Below are 19,484 nucleotides of genomic sequence, written 5' to 3'. Positions count from 1 at the left end.
GAGCCTAGCATTGAGCAGTATTCTACCTTCTCTTCTCCATGGATGATGCCAAGATATGAATAAGAAATAATTGACTTCAGTAATTGGCTTAGTTTTTGGTGCCATTCAAAGGGGGTCCAGTATTTACCTGGTCTAATGTGACTCATTTTTTTTAAAGGTTGTGTCTCTTCAGCTTGCCACCTCAAATTGTGGAGACACATGTTATGCCCGAAATGGGACTGTGCCAGTGGGAATCAGCAAATACAATTACACTAGACATAAAAGTGTGTTGAACTCTTTACAGTTAAGATGCTATGGCTTGGAGCATAGCATGGGCATGATAGAGGATAGTTTCTACATTTGTGGCGATCATGTCTACCCCTGGTTACCCGCAAACTGGTCAGGGTGTTGTTTTGTGAGCTATATTACTCCTGCTATTAAACATGTAGAGAACCCTCCAGCAGGTAGACTGGGAAATGAGTGGGCAATCCACTGGATGGAGCAAGTATTTTCAGTTTTACTCTTGGCTATGGAGTGTAAAGGGCAATGCTCAAAATCACCATGCTTGCTCAAATTTTTCAGGAGGTAGCTAACCATACTTCACATCACATCACAATGACAAATCGAAAAATGACTTCAGTACGAATTGTAGTGTTACAGAAGTGATTGGCACTCGATATAATATGTGCTACAAAAGGGGGGTCATGTGCCCTCATAAAAATCATCGTTGTTCTTATATTGCCAACTATCATGATGAAGAAGAAAACTTGGCCAATTTCATGGAGCAGAGGGCCAAAGATTTGGATAGTACTTCTAAACAATGGACGCTTTTTGGTTGGTTGGGCAGTGTATTTAGTAACCTGGGAACTAGCATGTTATAAGGTATAAAAATTGGTATTATTCTTTTAACTGATTAATATTTTCTTTTCTAAAGACTGTAATCACAAAGTGCTCGATCGCACCTGCATGTGACATGCCACTTGTACCTGACGATAAACTTAAAATGAAAACAAATTTGATCACTGCAAATGACAAATGATAAATATCATGATGCTAAAGTGCATTTTATAAAATTAATGAAAATCAAAATATAATTGTGTATTTTATGACACTAATAGTATCAAAGGGGGGAGTCTGTTAGAGAAAATATGCATCTTTCATGATTATTCTATACAAAATGCATATTAAATTTTAGTTTCTGCACAAATAAAATGTTAAATACTTATGTTAAAAATTATATATAATATAAAATGCGTAGTTATGTAAACCATAGATACTTTTTGTAGTTCTAAGTGTCTCACAACTGCATTCTATTATTAAGCTGTAAAGTGTATTAATAAATGACTGAAGGTAAAAAAAGTGCTGAAGGGGTTAAGGGATGTACTATGGTCTACTGAGTCTGGAATGCCCAGGAAGGGAGAAATGTACACAATCTGAAAGAGATTTTGTTTTATGTGAGCTTGGACCTTCTCAGGCCGGGATGGGTAGTTACAAGGAATGTTGGGGAGATAAAACGTTACTGGTACTGAAATTTACAAGGTCAAAAACAAGACAGGTTGCCAAGCCAGATGGCTTGTGTTTTTCTAAAACATTATTGTTACTAAAAACATGATTAAGTGTTCACGTGCAGCACTAAGCAAGATGCACGAGAATCTACAAAGACCCTATTTGCTAATGCAAAAATTCTGCATGCAAGTTACTGATAACAAAGATTATAAAACCTGTGTGACTTTGCTGCTTGGTGAGACTGATTTTTAACATTGTGGTAGTCTCCCAGTGCTGATGTATGTGGATTTAAATAAAAAGAAAATGTTTTGTACATCCTAAACAGTTATTCTTGACTCAAGTCTAAAATGTAATTAATGTTATTTATGTATATTTTAAGCTGCACTTTAGCATAATGAAGGACATTCCATAGACCCAGGCAATTACAGACCAATAAGTCTGGCCAGCTTCATATGCAAAGCCATGTAAAGATGCATCATAGAATTAATCAGGCAGGACATGGGGAACTCCAAGCATTGGAATCATCTCAGTTTGGATTGGTCAAGGGCAGGTCATACCGACTAAACCTGATGGATTTTTTGAAAAGGTCAGTAAAGCAATGGATGAAGACAAAATGGTACATAGCACAACCTCAACCTGGCCAAAGCTTTTGACACAATTCTCCACTCTTTCATAGCTATATAAACTGTGAATAAACCCCTATGTCATCTTCTGGATTGACAACTGGCAAACAGATATGTTGCAGATAATAAAATAGGGGAAGTTACCCCCCACAATAAGACCAGTCACTAATGGAGTCAACCAGGATTCTGTGCCAAGTCCTTTCCTGTTTGGCATCTACTTTTCTGAAGTAAAAGCTGACACCAAAGTGCTCTGGCTATGTTTGCAGATAACCACAAGCTAGAAGAAATCAATGAATCTCAAAATCAAATGACTTAGTCATCCTGCAGGAAAGTTTGTTCCAAATAGATAAGTTGTGCCAAAATCATGGAATGAAACTAAATGCAAAAAAAAAAAACATTACTGTATCCTTTGGGAAGTCATCTACCCCAGGAAACTACCACATTAGCATTACACCCCTAACAGTTGACCCAGTTGTTCAGCATTTGGGAACCTATGTGGACAGTGACTTAACTTTTGAGCAACGTCCATTGTTGTAAGAAAATCCTTCTATATTGTACAGCCTATAAAAAGGGGATTGTGTCCAGATGTTTGAACCTCATTACCCCCTTTAGAAAGCCCTAATTTGGCAGTCATTGCATATAATGCCCCCTTTGACATGTATCTATGCAGACAAATGCAACAACTGAACACCTGCATTGCTAACTTACTGAAAGAATGCAAGACCTAAAGAACATGTCTTACATGGACTGACTTAAAGCACCATCGCTGTACTCGGTATCCTACAGACTGCTAAGAGGTGACCTTTGTTTGGCATAAAATGCATCATCCAACCCCTTACTGATGGATTTACTATGCATCAGCAAGTCAGGCTGCATCAGAAATGCTCAGTCTAGAGACAGAGATGTCTGTCACTTTTGAAATGACTTTTTGACGGAATGTGCAAAATGGGAAAAAGGGGTTTTGGATGGATAGAGGGAGGGAGGGATGGATTAGCTTAATGAGCACTGAGTAAAGGGGGACAATGAGAGCTCTAGGTTTAGACACAATTCCTCTGTTTATAAGCTGCACAATATAGAAGTCGTCTAATGACAATTGACAATTATTGGTCAAAAATTAGATCACTGTCCACTTAAGTTCCAAAACTCTGCCATACTCAAGTTTATCTGAAAATATTTCTAGTTTGTTTCTACTGAGGATCGCTTGTCTGTGACAAATAAAGGCTTTCTGCTTTGTAATACTACCTGGGTTTCATGATGTTTGGAAATCATTGTGACTGAGCTCATCAACAAATTTTTAAGACCACTATTTTTTTTGTTTTGCTTTTTTTATTTTTTTCCTTAACAGTTGTGTTGGTGAGGTTGGACTAGACGTTATTGGTGTGGATTTCCTTGCCCTGTGGTCTTTTTGTGCCTTTGGATTGTGCTGCATCTTTTGTGGTTTTACAGATTCCTGTGCTTGTTTACTTTTTAAAAATGTTTTATCTATTACAGGTCTAACTTCAGATATAAAGAAGTATCAGATTTTTGTAACAGCCATAAAGGACTGAGTCATTTTTTTGCTTTTAGATTATTGATCCTAATGGACACACATAAGGTGGGATTTAAAGGTATTTAAAGAAGTCTACTCACTCAGTTGTGTTCCTGTTATGGACAATGAGGAGAAGTAAGGGCAGGCAATGTATAAGTTCTGCCTGAGTATCGCAGAATAGAAATTGGGTTTCTTAGCATTTAGTATTAGTTGCTTACACTATAGCCATTTAGAAAGTCTACAAGTAATGTCTGACATTTATTCAGTACAGGCACAGGCTGATGAGTGGATTCAAAAATGAAAAGTTTACATGGCAAGGAAATTAAACTAGGCAATTTCAGAAAAAGTCACAAATGCTTATTGAAAGGCAAAACAAAAGGAGGCCTTTAACTGATACTTTAATTGCAATTCCTTTGGGGTAATTTATATAATAGGTTGTAATTGTGAGAATAAAAAATGGTATATAGGACAAACAAAAAGAAAGGTTAAATTGAGGATTATGGAACACATGGGAGATATTAGGAATGCTAGATTGGATAGTCCAGTGGCTAATCATTTTCATCAGTATCATAATGGTGAATGTGTAGATCTAATATTTAGTATTTTGGCTAAACCTGAGGGGGGTGGGGGGGCAAACATCAATTTTCATAAAAAACTATTAAGAATGGAATCAAATTTTATAGTAAATTATAAAACTTTGCATCCCAGTGGGTTGAATTTAGAAATTTAAATATGAGATATAATATTGTTAGTTATATTATTTACTTCATTACAATGTAATATTGGTCTATGAGAGAGTTCTTTAACAAAAATTATTCAATTTAATTAACTGTTTAATGGTTTGATTATGTGATTAACTGGTGTATTTAATGACTGGTTTTGTATGAAATAATTCATTCCATTGAAGGCGAAGGCCGAGGTACCAGAATTCAGTAAAAAAGTAAAGATTTTTCCAGTTGGCTGCTATTTTCGTTTGGTGTTTCTTTATTCCTCATACAATACCACAACTCCTCTCTAGGCACCCTGTCATATGCTTTCTCTAAATCCACAAAGACACAATGCAACTCCTTCTGACCTTCTCTGTACTTCTCCATCAACACTCTCAGAGCAAACATCACATCTGTAGTGCTCTTTCCTGACATGAAACCATACTGCTGATCACTAATCATCACCTCCCTTCTAAAACTAGCTTCCACTACTCTTTCCCATAACTTCATGCTGTGACTGATCAGTTTAATCCCTCTGTAGTTACTACAGCTCTGCACATCACCCTTATTCTTAAAAATCGGTAACAAAACACTTTTTCTCCATTCCTCAGGCATCCTCTCACTTTCCAAGATTTTATTAAACAATCTAGTTAAAAACTCCACTGCCATTTCACCTAAACACCTCCATGCTTCCACAGGTATGTCATCCCTGTGCACATCAGAATCTATCTCTCTGATCTACTCCCAGCACTATCATAATTCTATGCTTTTTCTATCACTTTCCAAATAATTTCAGGAAAAACCCTTTGTTCACTTGTAAAATGCACCACATACCTGTCCTGCAACTTTGTACTACATTTTCCTCAGAAATAAAATAAAATAAAATAATCGCACGCAGAAACAAAAATGGTTCACATTACATACAGAAGAATTTAAATAATGCACCAAACTTCATTTCTTTGCCCAAGAGCACCTTTGTGTGCTTGTATGCTTGTGTATATCAGTAGATGTATGTCTCTACATCTGTCCATGTGTTTGTATGCGTGTGTGAGTAGTAAGCAGTGCTTATTCCTAATTTCATACTCATAGCTAATTTTCAGACAGCTCTAGACCATTTACTAACTTCCTCACCTACATACCAATGAAAACATCTCACCTACACACATACTGGTGCCACTCAAAACATTATTAGAAAAAATCAGTGCACTGCTGTGAACCAACAGTCATAACATAAGTTGAATGTAATGCAATTATCAGTATAAAAAATAAATGGAGGGATTCAATAATGCCTGCATGGTCATTTTTGATGGTGTGTGCATTGGGCATGATGCACACATGGACGCAAAGATTTTTCGATTCAACAGTCTCTGTGTAGTGGCACATACTCACGTCCAGACATAGCAATTTCCGTGCCATGCAAATTACAGCATAAGTAGCTGAATTGTATGCTAATGAAGTAAACCAACATGGTGCAGTGATTCAACGATCTGTAAAGCAGCCATGTAGACTCCACGCTTGTGTTGCCCATGTATTCATAAGTTTTCCAAATACAGCCACAGGAAGGAATCCACACAGAAATAACACCAAGTAAAAGTCCATAGATTTGCACAGAACTGACAGTAACATGTACACCCACTATTAGATATGGTGGATGCTAGAAAATTAGATTAACAATAGCAACAATTCATTTTTAAGTGCCACAATATATACACGCAGCTTTGCTTCTCCACCCCCAAATGAAGAACATATTCATAACTAATGTAGACAGCTAAAAATGTAAACCGCATGAAACATTCTATTCCTGCTATTGTGTAAGCATATGCAGTATGTATCTGATGGAATACAGTCAAATTTTATCAAAACCTGCATTTCTCTGTGCAGATATAAAGAAAAGTAATACCCTACCCTGAGTGTCCAACACTGGGATAAACTTCAGTCTCCCTCCCTATATGGTTACCAACCATGTAGATTCAGGGTTGTCAGCATGGTGAAGATGCAGTAGGTCAAAACTCATTAAAATTGCTGAATCACAAAAAATTGTAAGTGTGAAGGGATCCTCTTTATTGTTTGTTAAAATGTATCATCTCTGTCCGCTTTAAGTTAAAAACTCTTTTTTAATTTTTGTCATTGTGTGATATGGTGCTTAGCACAACCACAGAAAATGGAGTAATGAATGGCAGGTTTCTTAATGCTTGTCACATAATTATTCTTGTGGCAGCATGTGTATGTGTAGGGCTAGAGTATACAAAGTCCTGTGTTCTGGTGCATGATCTGCAACGTTTCCTTCACATTTTCAGCTGCATGTTTGTACAGTATCACAGGAATGGAGAAAAGTAATAACAAGATTACATCTGTTTAACTTATTTAAGCGTCGGTGCTAGCAGCAGTGCATAGGTGTGCATCGTACACTAATGCGCACCGATGGTGTTAATATATTTAGTAAAAGCAGCAGATGTTTTTCATAGGTGCTAGTAGAGCATAAGCAGTTGATATTCAATACTGTGGAGCTATTCAACAGGATATAAAGCATACATGTAGCATCCATTCATGTTTTTTCTGAATACTTCAGTACCATGGAAGTAGGGACAAGGACATATTAGCCTCGAAATAAAATTTTGTCAACTGCTGCATTTGCAAGGTAAGTCAATAACCTAGAATGTATTATTTAATAATATTATGCTATATTCTTGTATTTCTTATCTTAGCGTAGTAAGCAAGTAAATAGTGGTGGATTTGTACAGAAAGTACCTTAACATTTGGCACCAGACAGTTATTTTACTTATATGAGTCCATTACTAAGTGTTTTATGTCTTATCTTTCCCGTTTTTAATTGCACTTTCTGTGTGATGTGCTGCATAGTGCAAACAGTAGAATCTGGGAATTGGCTGTGTATATCTGGTTTGCATGAAGCTTGGTGGATCACCTAGGAAGCAGACAGTGCAAAATAGAAACCTGATGCATTCGATGAATGCCCTTGGACATCGATACAAACCAGACTTGGAGTACAGATGGTACTGGGTTCTAGTACAGGATATGCAAACTTTCTTTTACTGCTATGACATTGCAGTTTACAACAATGAAGTGCAACATAGACAGCTGTTTCTTCAATGTTCTTGTGACAACAGTTGTAAGTGTAGAACTGCCATACACATAGTCCTAGGTTCAAATACAGCATATCCCATACAGTATTACTTTTACTGATGGAGTAATCTATGTATTATCATGGAGTAATCTATATAGTATCACATTTTCATCTAATGTTTGACTTCGGGTATACTATGTACTATAGTCCTGTAAATGTATTCCTGCTATTTGGACTGGCATGGCTTTACCATTTGTGGAAAACACATACATAACTGCTGACTGTTGCATTCTGCTTGTCAACTGTTAGCAATGCTGCTTGTGCAAATAGGTGTAACCCACATGTATGTACACTTTGTTAACAATTGTGCAAATCCACTGCTCACTGCACTATGGAACTGTATATCCATGATGTTGTCTTATTGGTGTTTATTGTCCATTTCCTTTGCATGACATACAAGTACATGTGGAAACATTGCAAAATGAGGGCACATTCTAAGTATATGTCATATATTCACATTACATACATGTGTTGGCCTTCCCCCCACCAAGCAGTACAGCCTTGTGGGTCACAATAACTGCTTTATACACATATATCAATCACACTACCAAGTGTAATATATAATGCTGTGTGCTGCCTCATGGACAGAGCCAGTCAGTGATGCTGACAACTTAGATCTTCTAAACTCAAACATCCAATTATGCACAATGCGGATACTTGTGTTTTTATACAGCTAGGCTTCCACTCACCATACTGCTGTTAGGTAATTGACCTCAAGTGAACCTATGAATCTATGTGCTTATGCAGGCATCCCAACCTGTTGTCCCCCACATGGCCTACTGATGTCATCTACTATAAGTTCACCTGTAGCCATGTAAAAAAACAGACTTGTGCCATAGCATTCATGTAAAGTACTGTGTTCTGTAGTCTGTATACTTCTGTTATCACCACAGTCAGCAGTGTGTGTGTGTGTGTGTGTGTGTGTGTGTGTGTGTGTGTGTGTGTGTGTGTGTGTGTGTGTGTGTGTGTGTCATAAATTGACAGTATTTTGATACTTGTACCTGCCTACACATCCATTTCACACAGGCTTCCCAACTTCTTCTCTCCAGTATGGACTGCTGATGTCATCTACTATAAGATGACCTGCAGCCATGTAAAAGTCAGACTTGTGCTGTGGTGCTTGCATATAATACTTTGTTCTGTAGTCTGTGCACTTAGGTAGGAGTTCTATTCTCATTGCAGTCAGCTTGGTCTATGTGTGTGTGTCTCTGCTCAGCAGAGTAGATGTGCTATCCTACAATTACTTCTCCAATAGCCTGGCCTGCCAGTATTTTGATACTTGCTCCTGCCTACACATACATTTCATGCATCCTGTATTACTGTTTGGATGAAATTTGACTACAGTGCTGTCATACAATCCTGAGATCTGAATGTGATGGCATGACTTATGATGTGTACCATACGTATGTCTTGGAAAATCATTAAAGATAAATGTTAGAAAGTAATGAGACACATTGTAGTTCCTGACTTTACAACCATTACAAGAAAATACAGTAGAAAGTGCTCACATGATGATGGTACCCACTGTTTAACTTGAGAAGGCAAATATAAGTGACAGTTTAGCAACAGAAATGCAGCTATACTAAGCAGTAATGTAGCTATGCACCAGACACAAAGCTTTTATATCCTTGAATCCAAAAGAGAGAACACAGGGATATGGCACAGTTATCATCACTTGCACAGGGTGCTACGTGGGGAGAGCAGGAGGCCTAGGCTGACACAAAAGGTCAGTGAGTGTGTGTGAGTAACAAAGGGAAGCAGGCAGGCTAAACCATATAACTGTTATATGTTTAGCTAGCTACACATTTGCCATTTTATAATGGAGTAGATTATTAATAGATTACATTTGTGTTAGCCTGTGTTTCAGAGATGTTAATTACAGCATAAGAAGCTGAATTGCATACTAACCAACCAATCTGGTGTAGTTATTCAACAAGTTGTAAAGTAATCATGTAGACTACATGCTCTTTTTTCCTGTAGATTTCAAAAGTAGTGGAGTACAGACACAGAAAGTCTACGCAGACAGAATGCTAAGAGCTGCTGCTGCTTAACTCCATTTGTATATGCTACAGGATGCAGGCAATGCTGCTGCAGCTGCCAATAGGCCTAGGCTGATACATAGAAGAGTTTTCAGTCCAAATTTAACTTATCACAACATACACAACAAGGACATTGTAGAGTGCTACAGGGTGGACAGGGACACAAAAGAGGAACTCTGTGACCGTTGCTGGCCTCAACTCAGAGCCAGAGCATTTACCTCCCTATGTCTTGGCTGTGTACTACTTGCACTACAGTCAGCCCTGAACTAACACTGTGGCAACTGCTGCATTTACAAGGCAAGTCCTCAACATGTACTGTATTGTATAATAATATTATTGCATGTCCTTGTATTTCATCACTTGTTACAGTAAGCAGGTAAAAGGTGGGAAATTTGTACAGAAAATAACATAACATGTGACAGCAGAGAGTTATTTGACTTACATGTTTCTATTAGCAAGTAGTAGGCCTTAGGTATCAAAGATTCATACATTCATACCTCTCCAAATTATGGATGATCACTGCATGCCCTCAGTTTAGCACCATACATGCTAAAGTGAAAGGAGGGCAGAGATGTGCAGGAAGGATGTAGGAAAGAACCATAGCTATCCATTTCTTCAACAATAAAACAAGATCATATAGGCAAAATATTAGTTGAATTTGGACTGTCATCTCCAGAGAGAGGAGTGACCACAACACAATCATGTTGTATTGTCAGTTGTACCAAATCAAATGTGCCGTGAAGACGTGTGAGAAATGGAGAGCTATGTATGAGATGATTTTTTTTTGTGCAGGTGCATTTTTTTGTTTGTGTGTAAAGAGAGAGGAATGTTGGGGAAGTAATGTAGGAATGTCTGGGTGAGGTAAGTTGGGTAAGGGAGAAAGTAACTGCAGACAGACAAGACAAATAAGATAATAGACAGGGAGTTGGACACAAGAGGTGGGTGAATACCATGGTTGAAGACAGAGTGAGGTAATAGAGGTCCCATGCATTTCAAGCTGGTTGATAGTGAGAATCTGGTCCTCACTCAAAGGACTGTCATCACTGCCACCTCACTCTCTTCTAACTGCAGTGCCTGACATCTGCATCTCCTATTGGTATTCTGAGCCAGGATGGAGAGCAGGCACTCCATCCAGCACAGTTGTGCACCCACAATATGGCACACAATCCTACACACCATCCCTGGCAGTTCTTCTCAGGTAATAAAGTCGCCACCTCCACCACTGTTCTCAGAGGAAGCCAGAGGCCTATCCTCTGGGCCAGAACTACCTAAGGTGCCAGGTAGGTCAGGGTCAGCAGATGGGGTGCTGCCAGTTTGTGCACCAGATGTGCTGGGCAGCAGTGCTGTAGCCAGTGGGAGGATCCCATGGGACAGGCCTACCCTGCTGTGAGGAAAAAAAAACAAATAAAAAAAGAAAGAGAGATAAGATAAGGGCCGGGGTGAGAGAAAAAAAGGGAGAACTAGTAACTTTATATGTGACATATAAAGAATTGATAAAATTATTTGACTCTGTTGTGTTACCTTTACTTTTAACACTACAAACTTCTAACAATTTTTTTCATTGCTTTTAAGACTACCCAGATCATAACAGAGGCACACTATAGTACAGTTTTCAGCCAGCAATACTTTATGTGTGCATATATTGTACATATGTGTATTCCAATTATACTGATTACAGTCTACTATTTGTGCCACTGGTATAGAGGTCTGAAATTATATTGCAATAATGATGAAAACCTAACAGTATTATATATTTGGGAAGTGTGGTTTTTGAACCCACAACCACTGACTACTCTCTAATACTGTACTGTTATTTTGTCATACAGACAACACTGCATGCATATTTCCTTTTACAGTTTAGAGATGCATGCTCATTGTTATTTGAGAATATAGAACTGTTGCTTTGTGCTACAGACTAAGGCATCCATACTTTCTTTTACAGTTGAGATATTCATGCTCAATTTGATATAACTTATTAAATATCAACTAAGCCATCCTTAACTTTTAATGCTACTAAAATACTATTACAATTATTATTATTATTATTATTATTATTATTATTATTATTATTATTAAATTACTATTTAGAATAATACTGTTCTGATACATACATACCACATGCTTCTCACGTCTTTAACAAATGCGCATAATGGGACCTCACATTTGAGGCTCTCTCTGTGGCAGCTGTGGAAAAAACAGAACACAACAGAATACCATTATGAATACCAGTATTGACTATATTCAGCTTTTAACTCTTGTAATTAGTCACTGAAATTAATATGTACACATCTGTGGGGTGTCCCCTATATTAAATTCCCCAATCCAATGGTCAAGGTTATCCTGCTTCTTCCTCCAGAGGTCATCAAAGTGGTAACTGCATTGTTCACCAGTGTTGGGGATACCTGAAGCACTGGTCAAAGCCCTGACAATACTACTCCAGGCTTCAGACTTATATTCTGAGCCTGAATATACCTGCTGAAGCAACTGGGGCCCATGCTCCTTAAATAGGAGTCCAATTAAAACTTTGGACTCCCGAACACCCCACATCTGAGTGCAGATGTGCACTCCCGAACACCCCACATCTGAGCTCAGAAGTGCACTCCCTCACCAGCAACACCAGACATGTCTATTATAGCTCATGCGCAATGCAGAATGAGCATTTCCCACTAACTGCATTTTGTATCCTGATGTCTTCCCATCAGTTGCACATCTCACACTTAATGAGAGTGTGCATATTTTGGTTTTGAAATATTTGAAAATGTTGAGCATCACTTGCCATTGTGCAATCATGGTAGTTGAGAGTGTGCACTGGTGGGGAACACGTTTGTGCAAGGGTAAGTGAAGAGCAATAGTGGCAAGCTATGGAATTTCAAGGTTATTTTGTATTCAATCACTTGTGTAAATGTCCTTATCTACTGTTGTCGTACACTTATAGCTGTTGCCATAAGATGAAATGTGTATGTTGCACTTGATTGCTATAATCTGCAATGCCATAGCAGTAAAGCTAAATTTGCACACCCTACTCTAGAATGCAGCACCTACCTGCTGCCACAAGATTAGTGACAGGATATTCCCTATCTTAGTATTCATTGTAAAGTTCTCACTGTTAATTGCAGTGCTATGCCACTTAACATGTTTAAGCAATGACCAATGGTATTATTGAATGCATCCAATTTATTTTTGTGGCTGTCTGGGTCCTGTCTGCAATCTGGGTGGTCCATTCCTCCACTTTGTGCACTGCTGTTCTTCAGGCAAACCAGGTGAGTACAGCCAAACACATTTGTGCTAAGCGGAACATCTAGCAAACACTGGCCTCAGGAAAAATAAATAAATAAATAAATAAAATGGAGACATAGATGAAATGAGGAAAAACAATCTATGGCAGTTCCTCAAACAAATTTTAATGAAGAAAACTCAAGTAAGGGAAAATAAACTGCCATGCTATCCTACAATCCACTTTTGTGGCCAGCAACCTTAAATGGAAATGTCATCTGCATCACACCTCACAACTGTCCAGAATTTTGCAGAATGTCCAGATGTTGGCATCATATTATTGGGGTGTTCCTTGCAAAATGTGTGGTTTTCTGGAAATTCACTGAAGATTGAAGTCAATACATAATGACATACATTTGAGTTTCGTACTTCATATCCTGCAGAAAATGCATGCTAACACAAATCCTAGTATTCTATCTACTTGCTACATTTTTAAGAACAGTATTATACATTTGTTCCTATTTTTGCCCCATTATTTTGTCTTTGTCCAAATTTCATGCACTAAAAGATTAGGAGGTAAGACATGCATTCATATTAAAGGTTTTGTGACCAACAACACTGATGTGAACTGCAAAACCTTGCTTATTTGCACTGCACATCATTAATATGCATGGTGTGATACCATATGATGAGCAATATTGAATATGTGAAAACACTTTGTGTAAGCTCTGTGCGATACCTACACAGAGTTTATTGAATCCTGGGACATAGCTTTCATTTAGTAATTGGCAGCAAAAGAAATTCATTATATCCTGGCAGAACCCGTACTGATTGCAATTTACCAAACACATTTCACTATGCTATGTAGAAAGCCCTCCACACCTCTACCAACTGTCTCTATTTTGGAGGAGAGTACTTATTTTCAGATCTGATTTATCTCTATTCATTTATTTTATTTATTTGCTTTTGTTTACTGGGAAAGTCTGTCTGGGAACTGAAATTCCCATTTTCAGTGGAAGCCCAGAGAGAAAAGCTCCTAAAGAAGGATAGAAATACATTTTTGTCAGTTCAAAAGAAAAATGGTCACCAGCCATTTATAGTGTATTTCAAAGCAAACTTTCAACAAACATTATTTACAAAGCATGGATAATAGTAGGGGACAGCTGCTCAACTGAAGACAGGGTAATCTGTTACAAGATACAGCAAAAAGAGTTAATTTAATGTATTGTTTAGCAGTAAGATAAAACTAGCTGGGTGAGGATGAAACTGTCTCTACTCACATACATAACAGCAGCTGGACATAAGCCAATATTTTCTTGCTGTATTAATGACTTCTGGAGGTAGAATAATCAGTGTGGGCAAACCAAGCCTGAGAAGAAGCTGGGAAGGATATTCAGACCCCTTGCAGTACAAGAGATGGCTAGTTCTCCTGTGTTGAGCAGCAGCATTCTTGGGGTGGGCTCTAGATGAGTAGTCAGTGAGAATGGATAGTGATTGATTTGGTTTTAAGCAGGTAATGCTAATATGATGGTTTGCATGGGGTGAGTGAATGTGTGGAAATAGTCCTGATATGTAGCTGTATCTTTAAGCAGGTTTGTGATGTCATTTAAAAGTGGGAGGAGGCCAGTAGAATTAAATGTGTGGATCTTATAGGTGGCTTGGGAATTGGGGGTAGGAGGGGAGCAAAGCTGGCCACACCTCCCACTAATGTAGGAGATAAACAGTCTGGGCTTCTTAAACCCTTTATTCCTTTGTTATATGTGATTTTTAAAGCTCTCTTACTCACAGAAACCCACACTGCATGATCAACATACACAGGCATTAATAATTTAAAGAAAGAGGACACACATCTTTCATCTGTCCTTTTCAGAAGCAAAAGTAAATGACCTGGTCTGGTAGAATTTTGCAACATAGATTTTACACTGTCTCTTTGATAATGTGCCAATATTTTTCCATTTGTTCACTCTTTTAGGCATGTGTTTCTCTAGTATTGCACATTTCTATTAGAACTGGGAAAAATCATGTGTCATCTGGTATTCAATTTTTATGCTAATTAGTTTTCCAGATCTTTGTCTGGACATACTAACTTTTCACGGGCTTTTGTACCTCTTTTCAATGTCTGCAGGTTGAGAAGTATGAGTCATACAACCTTATCAACATCAGTATTGCTGTCATCTGAACTTCGTACCGAGATTAAATAACGGTCATTCTTGTAAATATTTGGATCTCCAGTATACAAAGTTAAACTAACAACTTGGGCATCACTGCTATCACTAGAAAATCATCCCAGTCATTAGAATCACTTTCACACACTGAACTGATGTAGTGGAATCCCTTGCATGACATTAAAGATTAGAGGGTATTCCTCAAAGAATTACATGGAGGTGGAGCACCACAAAATAAAAAATAGCAGAAAAAGAGAAAAATTATTGCAAAGTATGAAATGATTATTACAAAAACACATAACAAGACTTTAGAACGATAAGATAATAGCAGTGGCGGCTGCTGACTTCAAATTAAAGGGGCTGGGAGGAGCTGATGTGGTGTGGGGGGCCAATGGGTGGGGTGTGGTGTGACCACGGGGAGGAGAGCAAACCTCAACCACAAATACTAATTAAATAATTAAATATGGTGCCAAACCACAATACCGAGTCCAACAAGAGTGAAAATGATTTCAATGCATTGGCTACATGACAACACTTAATATTTAGATGGAAATACAAAGGTTGTGAGGCATGAAAAAAAAAATTGCTTTTTTAAATACATTACTGAATGCGAGTCAAAAATCAAGTATAAAACAAGCAGCACAATGTAACGAGCTTCTGAAAATACTGTAATCCTGTCCTTTATTAATACGGTCATATGCATTTCAATACCTAAGGCTTATACGTTATCTAGTTATGTACATATTCTCTCTCTGCATGAACAATTCAAAAGGCTTTCTGAGCAAATAGTTAATTTTTATAACAGTAAAAGCTTACTTGCATCTTACATCTTAACACAAACACCTGATGCTCATTAAAACATTGCTACTTTAATACTAACAACAACAGGCTGCAACACAAATGTGCTTCTGAATAATAATAAAAAATAAATCAACAGTATAAAAAAATGACAGAAAAGAAAACCATTCATCAAATCAAAGGACAGATGCAAATATGTTATGCAAAAAATAAAAATTGCCACACAATACAGGGGGAACCTATCAAAGAGAGACACCTTTTTAAAAATTACTGTTAACTTGAGCTTGCTGAAAAATAAATAAGAGCATGCATGCATTGAAATAAAAATTTCTTCCAAAATTGCCATTTTGCAGAGATTATTAGGGGGGGAGACATTTTGAGCCAAAAAATTGGAGACAGTTCTAATTCTATAAGCATTTTTTATTTGTGTACCCTCTCAACCTCTAATGCAGGAAAAAACCACAAATTTTATGAGGAACAAAAAAAAAATAAGAAAAAATTCAGCCGGGCTCTGGGTGGGTTTGCTGCCCCCCCCTCAAAAATCATGATCGGCCCCTGCTGCCATTCCAATGTCCCATTCCTTGGTTATTTCGCCCATTTGCCATAAACAAAAAATAGACTTAGCATTAAAACTTCTCTGCCCTTGAAACTCCATTCATTGAAAATCATAGGCCCCTTGAACACACAAACATACATGCGCTCTTGAGATCTACCTACTGTGGAGAGTAGAAACAGCCTTCTGCATCAAAAGCAAGTGCACTACCTGTTGTGCTATTTACAATGTAAGCAGATGTGGTAAGCAACACCAAAAACTTTTGTTCCCTGCAGCTCTCAGCTCCTTGTAAAATCCTGACTTATTTGGGGGCAAAGCCCAAAACCAAAAGAACAAATATGAGGCACAAATCTGCAAATGTTTTACAAATGGTGGTGGTAAAGGAATCACAGCTCTTTTCACTTGGGGGCCAAAGGTACGGGGTTCCTTACAGCTACATCCTCCCAGTGGTCACCTGTCCCAGACCAGCTCCTCCCGTCCTGATCCTGCTGTTGAGTCTCCCGCGAGATGTGAGGGAGGCTGAGCCTCCTGTGTTCCAGCCTGTGGGCCCTAACAGTCCAGTGGGGGCTGCAGTCCTGCAGTCCTATAGCACGAGTCGCCCCTGGATAATAGCTAACATAAGAGTATTAACTCATTACCTTAAGTAACAGTAATTTGATGCCCTGGTTTTACATTTGAAAAGTACCATACTGTGACAATCTTATTTAACCGATAAAAATACTTTGTGGCTGAGAAACTATTTATTTTTTAGTCTGAACTGATTTACCAAACAAGAAAACAATTTGCAAACAATAGAAACAAATTCATAAACTTTTTATAAAAACTGTCAGTTTAGCATTTTTTTCAAAGACTGATAATAACCTATATAACCAAATTAAAGCAAAAACGTTCACCTTTTCAACACACTTATAATTTCTATAGCTAGTCATACAGCCTTTACCCTCTCTTCCATCCTGAGCTCCATGTAATATTACATTCACATATTCCCATCTAACACATCAGCTACCCTGGGTAGGAATTATGTATTCCATAAAGAGGAATCCTAAATAACCGTAAAACATATCCTTAACCTATAGCATATCTGAAAGAATTATTTCAGTTCAATGAGTTAAATATATTGCTACTGATAGTACTGAACCCTAGTCTAGAAAAACTTTTGGGATGCAGTACATCATTTATGTAATCCACCTTAATAAACGTCATCAAAATACAGAAATAAAATATATAGGAAATAGGAAAAAAAAATTCCTTAAATTAATCACAGACAATCATATTTCTAGAATATTGCTTAGTGATAAAAATATAAACAAAAAAGGAAAACAGCCCCTCTAGTTCACTCCAGCTTCGTGGCCAACTCTCAAAAGTACTATTTATTTATTTATGTATTTATTTTATTACATTTTTGTTAACTGGAGTAGTGCACTGATCAATACTGACCAATTTCAGGCTCAGCCCATGTCTACTAGTCAACACTACAACCCTATACATTTACTGAGACATATACAACCAGTCAGATTTGGTACAGAGGCAATTTCTAGACAAATAGTCAAAAGAGCCTAGTCCAATTTCCCCAAAACATTTTTTGGTTCAGTGACTTGCTAAAGTCACGCAGTAGACAAATGAAGGCTGTGGGAATCAAACCCTGCACCCCAGGAAGCAGCTGTTTATCAACTCATAGCTTTAATCCTTTGTGTTTACTGCCAACTCTTCCCTAATCAGTCACCTACTACAGAACATAGCAACATAACTGTAGAAGAAGACAAACACATCTTATTTCCATAAAAATGTAACATTTCAGTACCTAATAGCAATACATCAACCTATTGGACGTGCCCTTAAAATATTTACATAACACTGACATGGATGAGATGAGATTGTCATTATCAAACACCTGTGCAAAGAGTTGCAGTCTGTAAGAGCAAACAGAGATTTTGCTGAAAAACTCAGAAGACTTTCATGGTACAGGAAGAGAACTGCATGCAGAAATTCCCTAGCCATCTAGACAATAAGACAGAGAAAGCAAAACAAAAAAAAAGAGAAAGATAAGAGAACAGTAGGTGAATAGGGTCAACAAGGATAAATGATAGCCATTATTGCTACAGCAGACAGAGGTGATGGAAGAGATAGCCAGGCAGTCAGCCCAAGAAACTAGTGGAGAAAAAAAGAACAAGATCGTACAGTTCTTGAAGGCAAATGAAGTAAGCAAGAACTGATTATAAATGTCTTTGATGTTACATCAGTCAAAGAGGGGTGAGGAGCCAGTGAAGGAGCTCAGACCTCCAGAGGTTTAGACAGAAAAACTCAGAATAGAGCAATTGCTGACTAGAAGTATTGCTGACTATGAAGTCCTTGTCATGCCGATGAATGCATTGATTCATTTATATACTGCCTGGACACTGCAAGAGTAAATAGGCTGAGGACAAAGTAAAGTTTGAGGCCCTCGTTATAGAGCTGAGCCCTGAGAAGGATTCTCTTTTAGCAGGTCTGGGTTCCTGAGCATTGCCTATAATATTTCTTTTGCAGCATATGGTTGGGGGTGTGAAAGAATCTGATAAAGTTCTGACCAAAGGGGAGAATACAATGAGCATGCCAAATCAGCAAGGAGCTGTCAAATGAAAGATAGCAATGGAAGAATATTGTGACACACATACATCTCTGGTGCTTAGGCAGAAAATATGTTGAGGTATGATTTTTAATTAGCATAGTCCAATGTTAATCCTCAGAACATGCACAGAAGCACATCAAAGTTAGTCTTGTTGACTTAAATGTGTCAGCCTGGCTTACATTCATCCAAGAACACTAGATCCATATGTATATATCGCTACATCTCTAAGTTAAGGTGTCCTCCGGGAGATTATCTACAGAAAGTAAGCTTGATTTCATTTTAAGTTGCAAATATTCAATGTTAGAAGTAGAGATTGGTTTAGAGAAATGATGCAACAGACATTTAAAGTCATGTGTCAGTGTTAATAGGAGGAAGTCTTTACTTTCTACAAAATATGTATTAAACTAGAGAACAGTTTCAGTGGAAGAGTTAAATGGTGCAGGACTAGGAGCATTGATTGTTCCTGGGGTAATATTTTCTTTGAAAGATCAGCATATTTTTAGGATTGGATCTAAGTTTCTTTGAATGTCATTGCAGCAGAATTTCTTCTCTGAGACAACTTCTCTTTTTGTGTGATTATGCAATTCTTTAAAAACATTATAAGTTTTGAGGAATCTTGTGTTTTA

The sequence above is a fragment of the Protopterus annectens genome, chromosome 9.part0 (genome assembly GCF_019279795.1).
Source record: "Protopterus annectens isolate FY-2018-M chromosome 9.part0, PAN1.0, whole genome shotgun sequence".
NCBI classification, from domain to species: Eukaryota; Metazoa; Chordata; order Ceratodontiformes; family Protopteridae; genus Protopterus; species Protopterus annectens.
This window is presented reverse-complemented; position numbering follows the sequence as displayed.